Below are 14,960 nucleotides of genomic sequence, written 5' to 3'. Positions count from 1 at the left end.
AGAGGGCTGTCAAATCAGGAATAGTATGGAGAATGTGAATAAGGAAGTGTTATTTACTCCTTCACATAACACAGGAACTAAGGGTCACCCAATGATATTAATAAGTAGCAGGTTTAAAACAAACAAAAGGAAGCACTTCTTCACACAACCCACCGTCAACCTGTGAAACTCACTGTCAGGGGATGTTGTGAAGGCCAAAAGTATAATTGAGTTAAAAAAAGAATTAGATAAATTCATGGAGAACAGGTCCATAAATGGCTATAAGCCAGTATGGTCAGAGACACAACGCCATGCTCCAGGTATCCCTAAATCTCCAGCTGCCAGAAGCTGAAACTGTATGACAGGGGATGGATCACTCGAAATTGCTCTGTTTTCTTCATTCCCTGTAAAGCATCTGGCAGTGGCCATTGTCAGAGACAGGATACAGGCTAGCTGGACTGTTAGTCTGACCCAGTATGGCTATTCTTATGTCTTTTTTTTTTAATAAGCTAGCAGCATTGACATGACACTTAAATATTTTCAATGCACTCAGAAAAATCATAGTCAACAAGTTAGAGTAGGGAAAGGTCTCTCAAAAATTAGATCTGCGAAAAATGAAATTAGTTTGTGTAACACTTTTAAAGTAGAAATGCTTTTAATCATAACTAGTTAAACAAGAATCATGCCTTCCTCTAGAAAGTAAACGGTGAAAACATACTCTGTATATGGTGGCTTAAACCCATTTCTAAAGGAAAAAAAGACGTGAAAGCCTATAATAAAAACCAGGTTGTTTTCTTTAGAGCAATATAGAGGTCAGCCTCAGCTAATGATAGGCAATTTTCATTTCCTGCTTATTTGCAGAGAAAAATGGATGCATTAATCAACACAATACAGATGGCTGCAGCTTCTGAGCATGAATCCTTGCATGGAGTGGTACAGTGCTCCTAGATCCTAGAAGGAAGCATAGTAGGCTTAGAAAATGAGCTGGATAGAAAGGAATGGGTTCTTCACGTGTGAGTAGCAAATTCCATGGTTCAGCTTCTTCTAAACTGTAGACGAGAAATCATCTACAAATGAGTTATACACCCACTTATTAATGCAGATTTTAAGTGCTTTAATATACTTCCACATAAAAAGTTCAACAATTTCCATCCCACCATCAACCTCAGCCTAGACCAATCCACACAAGCAGTCCATTTCCTGGACACTACTGTGCTAATAAGCGATGGTCACATAAACACCACCCTATTACGGAAACCTAGTGACCGCTGTACTTACCTACATGCCTCCAGCTTCCATCCAGGACACACCACACGATCCATTGTCTACACCCAAGCTCTAAGATACAACCACATTTGCTCCAATCCCTCAGACAGAGACAAACACCTACCAGATCTCTATCAAGCATTCTTAAAACTACAATACCCACCTGCTGAAGTGAAAAAACAGATTGACAGAGCAAGAAGAGTACCCAGAAGTCACCTACTACAGGACAGGCCCAACAAAGAAAATAGCAGAATGCCACAAACTGTCACCTTCAGCCCCCAACTAAAACCTCTCCAGCGCATCATCAAAGATTTACAACCTATCCTGAAAAATGATCCCTCACTCTCACAGATCTTGGGAGACAGACCAGTCCTCGCTTATAGACAGCCCCCCAACCTGAAGCAAATACTCTCCAGCAACCACATAACAAAAACACTAACCCAGGAATCTATCCTTGCAACAAAGCCTGATGCCAACTCTGTCCACATATTTATTTAAGTGACACCATCATAGGACCTAATCACATTAGCCACGCCATCAGGGGCTCATTCACCTGCACATCTACCCATGTATATGCCATCATGTGCCAGCAATGCCCCTCTGCCATGTATATTGGCCAAAACGGACAGTCTCTATGCAAAAGAATAAACGGACACAAATCTGACATCAGGAATCATACTATTCAAAAACTGGTAGGAGAACACTTCAACCTCTCTGGCCACTCAGTAAAAGATTTAAGGGTGGCAATTTTGCAACAGAAAAGCTTCAAAAACAGGTTCCAACGAAAAACTGCTGAGCTTGAATTAATATGCAAACTAGATACCATTAACTTGGGTTTGAATAGAGACTGGGAGTGGCTGGGTCATTACACATATTGAATCTATTTCCCTAAGTTAAGAATCGTCACACCTTCTTGTCAACTGTCTAAATGGGCCATCTTGATTATCACTACAAAAGTTTTTTTCTCCTGCTGATATTTCATCTTAACTAATTAGCCTCTCTCAGTTTGTATGGCAACTTCCAACTTATCTGTACGTATATATAGAAATCTTCTTACTATATGTTCCATTCTATGCATCTGATGAAGTGGGCTTTAGCCCATGAAAGCTTATGCTCTAATAAATTTGTTAGTCTCTAAGGTGCCACAAGTACTCCTGTTCTTTTTGCAGATACAGACTAACACGGCAGCTACTCTGAAACCTGTCATAAAAAGTACTTGTAGATGGTGTGCATTAATTCTTACTGTATTGTGGAAAAGGTCTAAATCAGAATCAGGTTTAGGCGTCCTCACTAACACTGCTTATTAAAAGAAAAGGTATCACAAAAAAGAGCTCACTGGATATAGAGGAGGACACTAGGGGTCTGCAATTGAGGGTAGCTCCATAATTCTGAAATAACACACAGTATTTGTATGTAATAAAACTTTTGCTAAAGATACATTCTCCTTTGTTCTCCTGTGGAAATAGAAGCTTTTTAAATTATTTATTAAGCTATACTTGTTACTCTGTGTGAGGAACACACACATACACAAAATCTATAATTGTCTCAAAAGGGGCCCCTGGATTTATACGTGGCAGGAAGTGCAACTTTTTTCTATCATTTACCCATTATTCTGGGTGTTAAAGTTAAGGGGAAAACAGTCCATGTTTAGTGGACTTAAGTTTTTAGAGAAAGAATCTTGCCTTTTAACTTATGACGCTGAAGGGAGTCTAACTTGACGTTTTAAGGGAAATAAATGATGCATGTTAAAGAAAGTCTGGAACTGGAGTAGTTTTTCTTCGAGTCTGATTCAAACACACACAAAAATTTGTCTGGCCCTTCCAGCTCTTCCTGTTTTTCTTTTTTTCTTTCCTTTAAATTAATTTTTTCAATGAGTGTCGTCTAGTTGTCTGGGAAAACCTCTTATTCATGCAGTTACTTCTGTTTTTAACCACAAGCACTTCCTGGTTTAGCATTCTTTGGCTTACGCAATCCTACTTCTCCACTCCCGGTGCAGAAGAAGTTTATAACATGTGATTCCCCCATGTCTGTAGTTCTGTTTAAAAAGTGGTTTCAACTGTAGCACTACTGACTTGGTTTCTTCTCTCCTCCATATACCTTGAAACAGTCGCTACTGTGTTGTTTTATAATAGTAGTGCCACTTTCCCTGTCATATCGTGATTGGTTCCTTATGAAGAATCTAGGTATGTGAATGTGTTTGAAGTTAATACACAAGGGCTATACGCAATCTACCTAAAGTTCCTTCTGCCTTTTGCATTGAATATGTTGTTTGATTTATAAATTCTTTCCTACCTTGCCACTGTAGAAATAGTACTTAGCACTTTTCATGGTAAGTGCTATACAAACAGCAGGCTTCATAACAGCCCTATAAAATAAATGATTCTTACCCACCCTTTATAGATGGGGAAACTGAGATGAAAAGTGGCTAAAATGCTCCAGCCCCATACATGGAGTCAGCTGAGGCGTCCAAGTTGGAACTCAGACGTTCCTGGGTCCCAGACTTGTGCTTGGTTCACTAGGATCTTACTGTGAGGTAGTGTTGATGTGTGATGTTAAATAGCACCACATTCCAACTTGGAGAAGAATGAATTTCACTTGTGGGTGAAATGTTTTCCATATGGCTTTTTAAATCAGTTTGTAATATTTTAGGATGAATGTTGCTATGTACATTTGGTTGTATTTTTAGGTAAATGTTAAAAATATTTGTATTCCTTCTTTCCCAAATATTAATGAAAATCTCTTACCATGCTGCTTCTGCTCCATGCTTCCCTTATTGCCTCACAAGATAAAAAAAATCATACTTGTATAAAAGTCTGAGTTCTAATTTGCTATTTATAATATACTAAATATCTTTTTACTAACTTTAATTAAATAGTTAACTTTTGACTCTCTCATGGATGTTCTGTGAAGACTGACATCTGGCAACGCTAGTTTAGGTAATATTTCTCTTCAATGTAAACCTCTGAATCACTGTATTATACTCCACAAAACTGTCTTACCTTGTGAACTGGGGTGTCAGCTGCAACAGCACCCGTTCTGGCCAGGTGGAGCATTGCACCTGCGTCCACTCAGTTTGGCAAGGCTGTTAGTCAATTCCTGGTGCCCAGGGGGTCTGAAAACCCCCTCTGTTCTTAAGTGCCTCAGGGAGCTAGCACAGGAGCCCAGGCCCACCCGCTCCATTGCGTTCCAGCTCAGGGCTCCTAAGCTAGACAAGCTGAATCAGGATTTGACGACTCCAGCCATGTCCTGAGCTCCTTCCTACCTCCCCCTGATTTCTGTAGGCTCTTCAGCCCACTGGTCCAGTCATCATCTTCTAGGGTGCTGTCTCTGAGTGACTTTTCAGCAGCTTGCAGGCAGGAGTTCCCTTCTCCAGCGTGCTCGCTCCACCCTGCCCCTCTGTCTCCCAGTCCTTTTTTTCTCTGAGCTGCTGTCAGGTTGCCAATCAGCATTACATAAGAATGGCTATAGTGCGGGGGTGGGCAAACTACGGCCCAGGGGCCACATCTGGCCCTTCAGACATTTTAATCTGGCCCTTGAGCTCCAGCCGGGGAGCGGGGTCAGGGACTTGCCCCACGCCTCACGTGCCATGGCTCTGTGTGGCTCCAGGAAGGAGCGGCATGTTCCCCCTCCGGCTCCTACGCGTAGGGTGAGCCAAGGGGCTCCGCATGCTGCACCAACCCCAAGCGCCGCCCCTGTAGCTCCCATTGGCTGGGAACAACAGCCAATGGGAGCTGCAGGGGCAGCGCCTGCGGGCAGGGCAGTGTGCAGAGCTGCCTGGATGCACCTCCACATAGGAGCTGGAGGGGGGACATGCTGCTGCTTCTGCCAGCTGCTTGAGGTAAGCGCCACCCTGAGACTGCACCCCTGACTCCCTCCCATGCCTCAACCCCATGCCCTAGGCATGATCCCCCTCCTGCCCTCCGAACCCGTTGGTCCCAGCCCAGAGCACCCTCCTGCACCCCAAACCCTCATTTCCAGCTCTACCTCAGAGCCCACACACCCAGCTAGAGCCCTCATCCCTTCCTGCACCCCAATTTCATGAGTATTCATGGCCCACCATACAATTTTCGTACCCAGATGTGGCCCTCAAGCCAAAAAGTTTGCCCACCCCTGCTATAGTGGGTCAGACCAATGATCCATCTAGTCCAGTATCCTGCCGTCTCACAGTGGCCAATGCTAGGTGCTTTCCCCCCTTAGTCAACTCTTTTCAAAGCTGAAAAGTCCCACTCTTTTTAATCTCTCCTTACATGGAAGCTGTTCCATACCCTTAATCATTTTTGTTGCCCTTCTCTGTACTTTTTCCTATTCTAATGTATCTTGTTTGAGATAAGGTGATAAGAACTGCACACAGTATTCCAGGTGTGGGTGTACTCTGGATTTATATAGTGGTGGATTAATATAGTGGCATTATATTTTCTGTCGTTTTATATATCCATTTCCTAATATTCTGTTAGGTTTTTTAACTGCCGCTGCATATTGAGTGGATGTTTTCAGAGAACTATCCATAATGACTCAAAGCTCTTCCTTGAGTGGTAGGATCTACATTAGCTGTTATTTTTTATGTATAGTTAGGATTATGTTTTTCAGTGTGCATTACTTTGCATTTATCAACATTGAATTTCATCTGCTATTTTGATGCCCAGTCATCCATTGGCATTGGCTGACAGTGCCTAAATTAACCCCTTGATTGCTGGGCCAACATGTGGTACATACATGACAAAACTATATTATTAGTCCTTCAAAAGAGGAAACTGAGTTGGACTTTGTGCAGATTAACTTGGTTATTGCTGAAAAATTGCAGGAAGAAGGAAATGGCCCTCTGTTGTTCATCCTAGTTAATTGGTAATTTCAATAAGTGACATGTGTTTGAACTTAGTGGAGTTTATTTTCCAAAACTGGCTCATTTACAGTGACAGTGTAATCAAGAACACATACATCCAGACTGGTCTGAATAAATATATAATAAGTAAAGTATTTTCCCCATATATGAGACAAAGTACATTTCAAAGCTATGTTATTTTCAGTACACGATAGTAAAATGTTCTAGAGCTTCTGACACAATTTTACTCAACACCATTACAATGGGTTTTGTATATTGACATACTGTCTTTTCTTTAGCTTTCAGCAAAAATTGTAAATGGATAGAAGATAAAGCTGTTGTGGTCTGTATGTCTATATATTTCCAGTTGGTGTTGCTTTTAGATGTTGATCCTCCCAAATACATCTTGCAGTGACAACAGTTTCTAATTAATATTCTGTGGCTGTCACACTTACTTCCATTTAAACCTCTTCCTATTCTCTAAAAGAAAAGGAGTACTTGTGGCACCTTAGAGACTAACCAATTTATTTGAGCATAAGCTTTCGTGAGCTACAGCTCACTTCATCGGATGCATACTGTGGAAAGTACAGAAGATCTTTTTATACACACAAAGCATGAAAAAATGGGTGTTTACCACTACAAAAGGTTTTCTCTCCCCCCACTCCACTCTCCTGCTGGTAACAGCTTATCTAAAGTGATCACTCTCCTTACAATGTGTATGATAATCAAGTTGGGCCATTTCCAGCACAAATCCAGGTTTTCTTCCCCCCCCACACACACACACAGACACAAACCCACTCTCCTGTTGGTAATAGCTTATCTAAAGTGATCACTCTCCTTACAATGTGTATGATAGTCAAGGTGGGCCATTTCCAGCACAAATCCAGGGTTTAACAAGAACGTCTGAGGAGGGGGGAAGAGGGGGTAGGAAAAAACAAGGGGAAATAGGTTACCTGGCATAATGACTTAGCCACTCCCAGTCTCTATTCAAGCCTAAGTTAATTGTATCCAATTTGCAAATGAATTCCAATTCAACAGTCTCTCGCTGGAGTCTGGTTTTGAAGTTTTTCTGTTGTAACATCGCAACTTTCATGTCTGTAATCGCGTGACCAGAGAGATTGAAGTGTTCTCCGACTGGTTTATGAATGTTATAATTCTTGACATCTGATTTGTGTCCATTTATTCTTTTACGTAGAGACTGTCCAGTTTGACCAATGTACATGGCAGAGGGGCATTGCTGGCACATGATGGCATATATCACATTGGTGGATGTGCAGGTGAACGAGCCTCTGATAGTGTGGCTGATGTTATTAGGCGAACTTGATTATCATACACATTGTAAGGAGAGTGATCACTTTAGATAAGCTGTTATCAGCAGGAGAGTGGGGTGGGGGGAGAGAAAACCTTTTGTAGTGGTAAACACCCATTTTTTCATGCTTTGTGTGTATAAAAAGATCTTTTATACTTTCCACAGTATGCATCCGATGAAGTGAACTGTAGCTCACGAAAGCTTATGCTCAAATAAATTGCTTAGTCTCTAAGGTGCCACAAGTCCTCCTTTTCTTTTTGCGAATACAGACTAACACTGCTGTTACTCTGAAACCTTCCTATTCTCTGTTGGTCTGATAGCAATTAATTTCTGGCAAGTTCCCATCTGGGTAGGCAGGTTTGGAAAAAAAAATATTCTGTGTTTGTACAGTCTTGATATTTATAGACCATAGATGAACAAAATAACTGCCTTGTACAAGGTAAACTTCAAGGGTATTAAGTGCTCTTAGCTTGCTCTCTCTCCTGTTTTCAGTGTTCTCTCCTATAATGTATAGTTATCTATTAACTGAAAAGGCAGTTAACTAAAGGGGTGATCTAGTAATATAACACTTACAAACTTATGAGCTGTTCTCCTAAATCAGGTGATTTAAAAAAAGGATTGCCAACAGCTCCATGAACCAGTGTAGTGAAGGATCTAGGATTTGAATTACAAATATTCAGCTTATTTAAATGCTGTAACTGGCTAAAAACATTCCATCCACATTGTACAAATATAACCACAGGCTTCTGTAGTGCAGTGACATACAGCCATGTGGAGCACTAAGTTTAACACTGCTTTATTAAGGATTTATATTGGTTTATTCTGTACTTCGCTGGTGCTGACATAAAATAACTAATAAAGAGGAAGATTTTCAAAGGCACAAAGGGCAGGTAGGTACCTAACTTCCATTTGTGCCTGGGAAATCTCTCCCAAGATATCTTAGGGCCCAATCACTTACAAACTGCTTAATGATGTCAAGAAGTTTCCATGTATACCAACATCACATTATATTACTCTACAGGAGAAATTAAACTGGAATACAAGCTGGTTTTAGTTCAGAATTCCCCTAACTCATGTTGAATGGTTTCCAGGACACAGAAGAATATTCCATTGTCCCTTCTTCCCAGTTTGTAGAAAGGCATTTTGAAGAGTAGTAGAGGTATCTGTCCTGTGATAATAGAAAGATCCATTGATCTAAGCACTGGTTAATTGAAACTGTAATAATAAGGGCTTTCGTCCATAAAGTGGTACAGATTTCTATTCCAATTTCTGCTTAGCTATTTGTATTAATTTCTTTGAACTACAGAGTCAAGCGTCGTTACAGTGATGAATGGAATCCCATTCAAAACATTGGCTGTGCTAATTATGCAAATTGTATAGTTAATTCTTTCAGTGATAAAATACTGTATCATCCAAGATTCGTAGATTAATATATCAGAGTTTAGAGAGACGGAGCTCAGAGCACAAAGCCTGATTTTCATGAGATCCAGTGCTTCAGAAACAATACCAGAGTTGCTGAACAGGACAGTAAGATCTTCTAAGTGGAGGTTTCTGAACCATTTTTTGTTCACATAGGGAGCAAGTCCTGCTTGTAAGTCCTTCTAGAGGCACAGAGGACCATAGATGAGGCAGAACCACAGCAATTCTGCTGTGTGGGGAAGAAGTAGTGTTGCTGGGGTCTGTCCTGGGAATTAGTATCCCCTGTGTAGCATGGAGCATAGCTTTTCACAGGTTCCCTATGTGTCTTAGCATGATGAAATACAGTCTCCATATTATGGAAACACATTCTGTTTATCTTCTGTCTTAGTTTACAATCTGGGATTTTAAATAATTGAAACTGCCCCAGAAAATGGTAAATGCTTAATGTCCGAACTTGAGACTTAGTTTTCCATTCCTTCTGCTGAATGCACTTTCAGCTAGGGATGGGTGAACCAGCTAGAATAAAACGAGCGGTTTGTTCAGAAATGTCCGGATTATAAGACTCTTTTTTAGAAAACACTTTATTTGAATTTCTGGGCTCTGTCTGGGACCAGAACTAGAAATACCAACATATCAGGAAAAAGTCTCTTGTCATGAAAAATTTCAGCACTTGATTTGTAGGCTCCAGAGGGGTAGTTCTCATAAGTTTTAGCTAACTAGCCAGACTTTGGGATACTTAACTAACAAAACTCAAAATCTGAATATTTTGAGGTTCACTCATCACTACTTTTAATCAGCCTTTGTCCAACAGAATTGCAAAAACATATTCCACTAAACCATTTTTCTCCAGTATGATGCTAGTTGTTACTACTATTTTTACTGCAAGAGTGTTTGAACACCAACCAAGATTGGGGTCCCATTCTACAAGGTGCTGTACATACATATATAAGAGGCAATCCTGCCACAAAAAACTTGCAATCTAAGAAGATCAAAGACACATCTAGGGAGGAAAAGTGGGGTGCAAATTACGAAGTGATTAGAGTGATGGATACATCCATAGTTGCATTTTTATTTTTTTGCCTTACAACAGGTAGAATAGAGAGAGTTGTAGATGTATATTAATATATATATTGTACACATTGTATATACACATTAAGGGCTAGATTTTCAAAAAAAGCACAGTGCACATATTGAGAGAATATCTAGCCATTCCATGTAGGTTCCTAAATAAGAACTGAATACTATTGAAAATTTGGCCCTACCTTTTTCTTTCTCTCCTCATATCTGTCACCTCAACCAAGCCACTGTTAATTAGCCAGTTTATTGTAGATGTCATGGAAGAAGTGGTTCTTTGGGAGGGTTTTGAGGGATGACAGGTAAGTGTCTTATGGACAGGTTGAAGAGCACATTCTGGGGTAAGAGACAGCATGAAAGGAAGCATCTAAATACATTTGTAGGAGAAGCACACATGGCTGTCATCATTGTAAGAGTGGAAGGGGTGATATGGTATGAGACAAAAGCAGATAAATTGAGTGGGTACATCACTATGAAGTGCCTTGAATTCTAATGAACTTATAGACTATTATTCAGCACTGGAGAAATAAATTAAAATGAAATGTAATGCCATGTGTACAAGGATGTAGTTAAGAGTCTGTCAGCACTGCCATTATAAATTCCTCACCTCTTGTATTGATCTACCCTTACCTTCATGAAAAATGTGTTTCACTGTGTCCAAATGAGAAAGATGACATTTGAATTCTGAGCCAGAAGTGACTTTTTCCTGTAATTCTTAGATTAGTTTGGCAATTCTTATATGAAGAGAATTAAAATACAAGATAAAATTATATACTCATGTATTTGAAAGTAAATGGCTATGAATGTTAAAATGATAGATATTCAGCTCTAATAATAGACACTAAAACTAAGTCTATGTTAGTGGTAATGTAACAAATTGGATTGTATCACGATTACATACCTGTACACCCTTTGTTTTCACTTTCATTTCAGTGGGAACAATGTAATTTTCACACAATTCAAAAGACAATCTTTTTCACTTATTTAAAACTACTCAGTTCTTTGGAAAGGAATAAATTATGTGTCTTCTCACCACACAATCAAGACCCTTAATCAACATTTATACATCAGCTCCATTTTACTTGCACAGCTGAAGAATAAATTTTTCAAATCTTAATGGCCTCTAGTATTCTCAGAGACTGATCATCCATCTTTATTTGTTCTAGGTCCTTAGTTTTTGTCTCAGTCTACTGAAGCTTATCTCAGAAATTCAGCTGCCTTTCATGGAAGCCACAGTAGCTTAGAAGGCATCCAACTTCTACATATATTTCAGTATGCCCATCAGAATAAATCATATAGTTCTGGGAAGACTGTAATCACAATACTGATCATTGAAAAGTCAAAGGGAGGCAGCCTTCATGAAGGGCTGCCAACAGTAGGGGCCCTGTTCATGTGTCTTTGATATTCCAGAAACTCGCAATCACTTGAGATACCACTTCTGCAACTTTTAAGGAAGAGCTTTTGATCTCCTAAACTATGAAATTTTTATTCATTTTCTTTTTTTCTTCTTCATCTTATTGCTTTATAGTTAAACTGATATATAGTTCTCATGAGAATTATGTCTCCCCTACTGAAATTGATTAATTTTAAGGATATTTTATATTTATGCTATATTTTCTGAATGGAAGTAGACTTGGGAGCAGAGCACAATGTTAAATTGCTTTGAATGATTGAGTGAAATAATGTAGCTCATCTGAAGGCAAGCAATCACTTGGCATACAAAAAATATGCTGGGTGAAAGAAATTTAAACATTCTCATCTGAGTAAATTACAGTTTAATTGTAATTAAGTTGAAGAACAACATAGATTTTCTCATTTTAAATAAATATTCTAATTCCCTCTCATTTCATGAAGATCAACAACAAATTAATCTTCTGATCTTGAAATTGCATTAATGGCTTAACATTAGAGACAAAGCAGCTTGTTACGTATCTATAAAATAAGCACAGATTAATGCTGCAAAGATAGTATTAATTTGACCTGTATTCTGACTAGTTTTAGCTCTATGTTGGTAGGTATAATCTATAGGTGGAGGAGTGCCATTCCAGGACCTGGAAGTACATGCACAAACATGTGAACCATGCATTCATTGAAATTACATACAGCAGAAGGAATGAAAATTCAACTCTCTAGTTTGGAGTTTAAGCAGTTCCAGGTTCTGAGGCAATTTCAATTATATATCAGACTGTAAACTAAAATGTGTTTCCAGAATATGCAAACTCTAGTTAATGAGGGTGGCTATGTAAAAACTGCTCCTCTGTTGGTGTCTGATGGCATACTAGAACAGTTTGCTGTTTTTCCTCCTTTATCAGAAGATTAGAGGATGCTGATTTTCCCTCTTCTCTTAAGAATATATATTTTTATCTCTACCTTTCCTTAGGAATGATGTATGTTTTCAAGGGGTTACTTTTCCTAATTAGTTGTCTGCACAGGAATAAAAATTCCTGGAAAAGATCATTAGCTGGTATAAATTATCATAGCTCCATTGACAATGGAACTATGGCAGTTTACATCACCTGAAAATCTGCCCCCCTGTTGTTAAGGGCAAAACATTCTGTGAGTTAACTGTATATAATACACCTGTAAAAGAGAGATTTTATTTTCTTTTGCATTCTTTGTCATAATGAAAGCTTCAGTGATACATTGATAGATTAATGACATAATCCTGTTGATTTATTTGAAATCTGTTGAATTACTTTTAATAGATATATGGGAAGGAATTACTTATAGACCCCCACCACACAGCACACTAAGGACAGTATGCTAATGCCACTGGTTGCATTAAAGTCAGAACAATACTAAACCAAGAATTAATGTATGCAATGTAGTTGTAGCTATGTCAGTCCCAGAATATTAGAGACAGAAGTTGGTCCAATAAAAGATATTACCTCACCCACCTTGTCTGTCCCTCCCAAGAATTAATGTCTGTTAACAAACATTGAGAGCCAAAGCAAAGTGGGATTATCTTTAGTCTTCACTCCTACTATTAAAATAACAAAGGGAAGGAATTTTTAACATCCTGGTACTGTCTACTTCCTTTAGTAGCTAGTATAGCCAGATCCAGTAACTCCCATTACTAGTATCCAGTGATGGGAGAACGGAACCCCTCGTGATTCTAGTAATGAAGTTTTTGACAGTGTCCCAATTCTACTCTCAGGGGGAACCAGTGCAAAGGATCAAATGTATGAGAAAGAAGAGAAGAGATTGAGCCAAGACAAGAAAGGAACTTTGTATTTTGTCCCTTCTTATGTCCCAGGGACTGCTTCATATTGAATTCCTAACTTTCAAAGTAGTTTGTTCAGCATAAGCAAGTACAGGAGTTCTTCCTAGTCAATGCCAATTTAAATCAAACATTTATCTCTAACTGGCCAAGAATTCAAGTGTAGACAACTAGAATGCAAAATAACTAAAGTTGACAAGCAGAACGGGCTTCATCTACCATATTCACGGGGGGAGAGGGAAAGTTCAGTGGTTTGAGCATTGGCCTGCTAAACCCAGGGTTGTGAGTTCAATCCTTGAGGGAGCCATTTAGAGTTCTGGAGCAGAAATTGGGGATTGGTCCTGCTTTGAGCAGGGGGTTGGACTAGATGACCTCCTGAGGTCCCTTCCAACCCTGGTATTCTGTGATTCTAAGCTATGTTAAAGTAATGCCAGGAGTCTGCCATAAATGCCTTGAAATCCAGACTGAGGGATCAAACTCCATCTTTACTTCACCTTTTGCACCTAGATACCATAAGGTGGGTCCAGCAGTGAGTGATTCTGCATACTATGATCCCAATCCTGCAAATTCTTACTCTTCTGAATAGCATTCCTCCCTCTTGTAAGTAAGTCTATGGAAGCCAGTAGGACAACTCAGGGCGTAAAGGTTTGGACATTAGGGCTCCATATTTGCTGTGTTATGAAAGGACAAAAGTGCACACACTAAACTGCATTGCTTTTGCTATTTGAAACCAGATCTTTGTTATTATTTTACCTTTTTTAGGGTTTGTGAATGGGTTCCCTCAATGTAAGTCAGAAAATGAGGATCGCTCCATTAAAGTACAGATAAATTGCCACACAAGAGGTCAATGGCTTGTTTCAAGAAATTCTAATAACCTCTGTAGAAGATGTGCTTAGATCATTTTAGTCACTTTAGTACTGTATGAGTACAAAAGCTTAATAAAAATGTGTAAAATATTAGTAGTAAAAATCTTATTCCAAACTCTCAGAAGCAGTTTTAGTGCATGCAGACTAGCCACTTTTCAAAGTTAACTTTTCACTTATTTGCCTAATACGGTTGTTTTAAGCTTTGTGTTTTACCAGTGAAGAAGTCCTAAGAAACCAATAAATTACTTTTTCACACATTCATATAATCTATTCATATAATTACTAAATAGCCACCCTAAAGAGTATAAAGAGTAAAAATTGTCAGGAATTTTCAAATGAAGAAGAAGAGAAAAGCAACAGCATTCAGAAGCACGGAGCAGCACAGCAGCATCATAACCTTGGTTCAGGCCCAAAGATATCTGTAATTCTGCCAACACAGAAGACACTAGAACTATCCAAGGATCCAAATGCAAGCATTAGAAGGAAATCTTTTAAAGCTTGGTGTCTCATCCAAAGAGGCAGAAAAGGGGAGATATACCGGGACTTGTTTAGGGAGATTAAATTAGAAACATTTTCTCTATTAAAATAAAACAAAACAGTGTAAAAATACTAACCTCTGCTTTTCCAGATACTAAAATATTTTCCTGAATAGATGGTGGATTAGATAAGATTTCATTTTTGATGAGACTGAAGATTTTATTTTGTTTTTGCATCATTTAATTTTTATATGTTCCACTTTCCTTTTGGTAACTACCCAATTAATTCACATTTGAATTATTTTAAAGCTCTGCCTTAAGTCAGCAGAAGGCAGGAAAATTAAACAGAAAATGTAAAGGCCTCCAATCCACGCATATACATGCACATTTGTGTGTGCAAGATGAGCAGTTGTTCACCTAACAGCAGATAGAATCTCTATGTGTGCATGCAAATATTGTAATTGTGAAAATTTTTCATGTTGCAGACATTTTCACACACTAATTCTGCAAGTGCATGCTATTCAAGGAAGGG

General features: G+C 39.0%; 2 protein-coding genes across 8 annotated transcripts in view; one reads left to right on the top strand and one right to left on the bottom strand.

Annotated features, from left to right (window-relative positions):
* SYN2 (synapsin II) overlaps positions 1 to 14,960 on the top strand; it is a 434,891-nt gene that overhangs the window by 305,949 nt on the left and 113,982 nt on the right. The gene's annotated exons all lie outside the window — the stretch shown is intronic.
* Positions 1 to 14,960, bottom strand: part of TIMP4 (TIMP metallopeptidase inhibitor 4) — a 51,328-nt gene that overhangs the window by 22,685 nt on the left and 13,683 nt on the right. The window lies entirely within an intron of this gene.

Source organism: Lepidochelys kempii, chromosome 7 (genome assembly GCF_965140285.1).
Source record: "Lepidochelys kempii isolate rLepKem1 chromosome 7, rLepKem1.hap1, whole genome shotgun sequence".
In the NCBI taxonomy this organism is placed as follows: Eukaryota; Metazoa; Chordata; order Testudines; family Cheloniidae; genus Lepidochelys; species Lepidochelys kempii.
The sequence above is the reverse complement of the archived record's forward strand: the minus strand, read 5'-3'. Positions and strand labels throughout refer to the sequence as shown.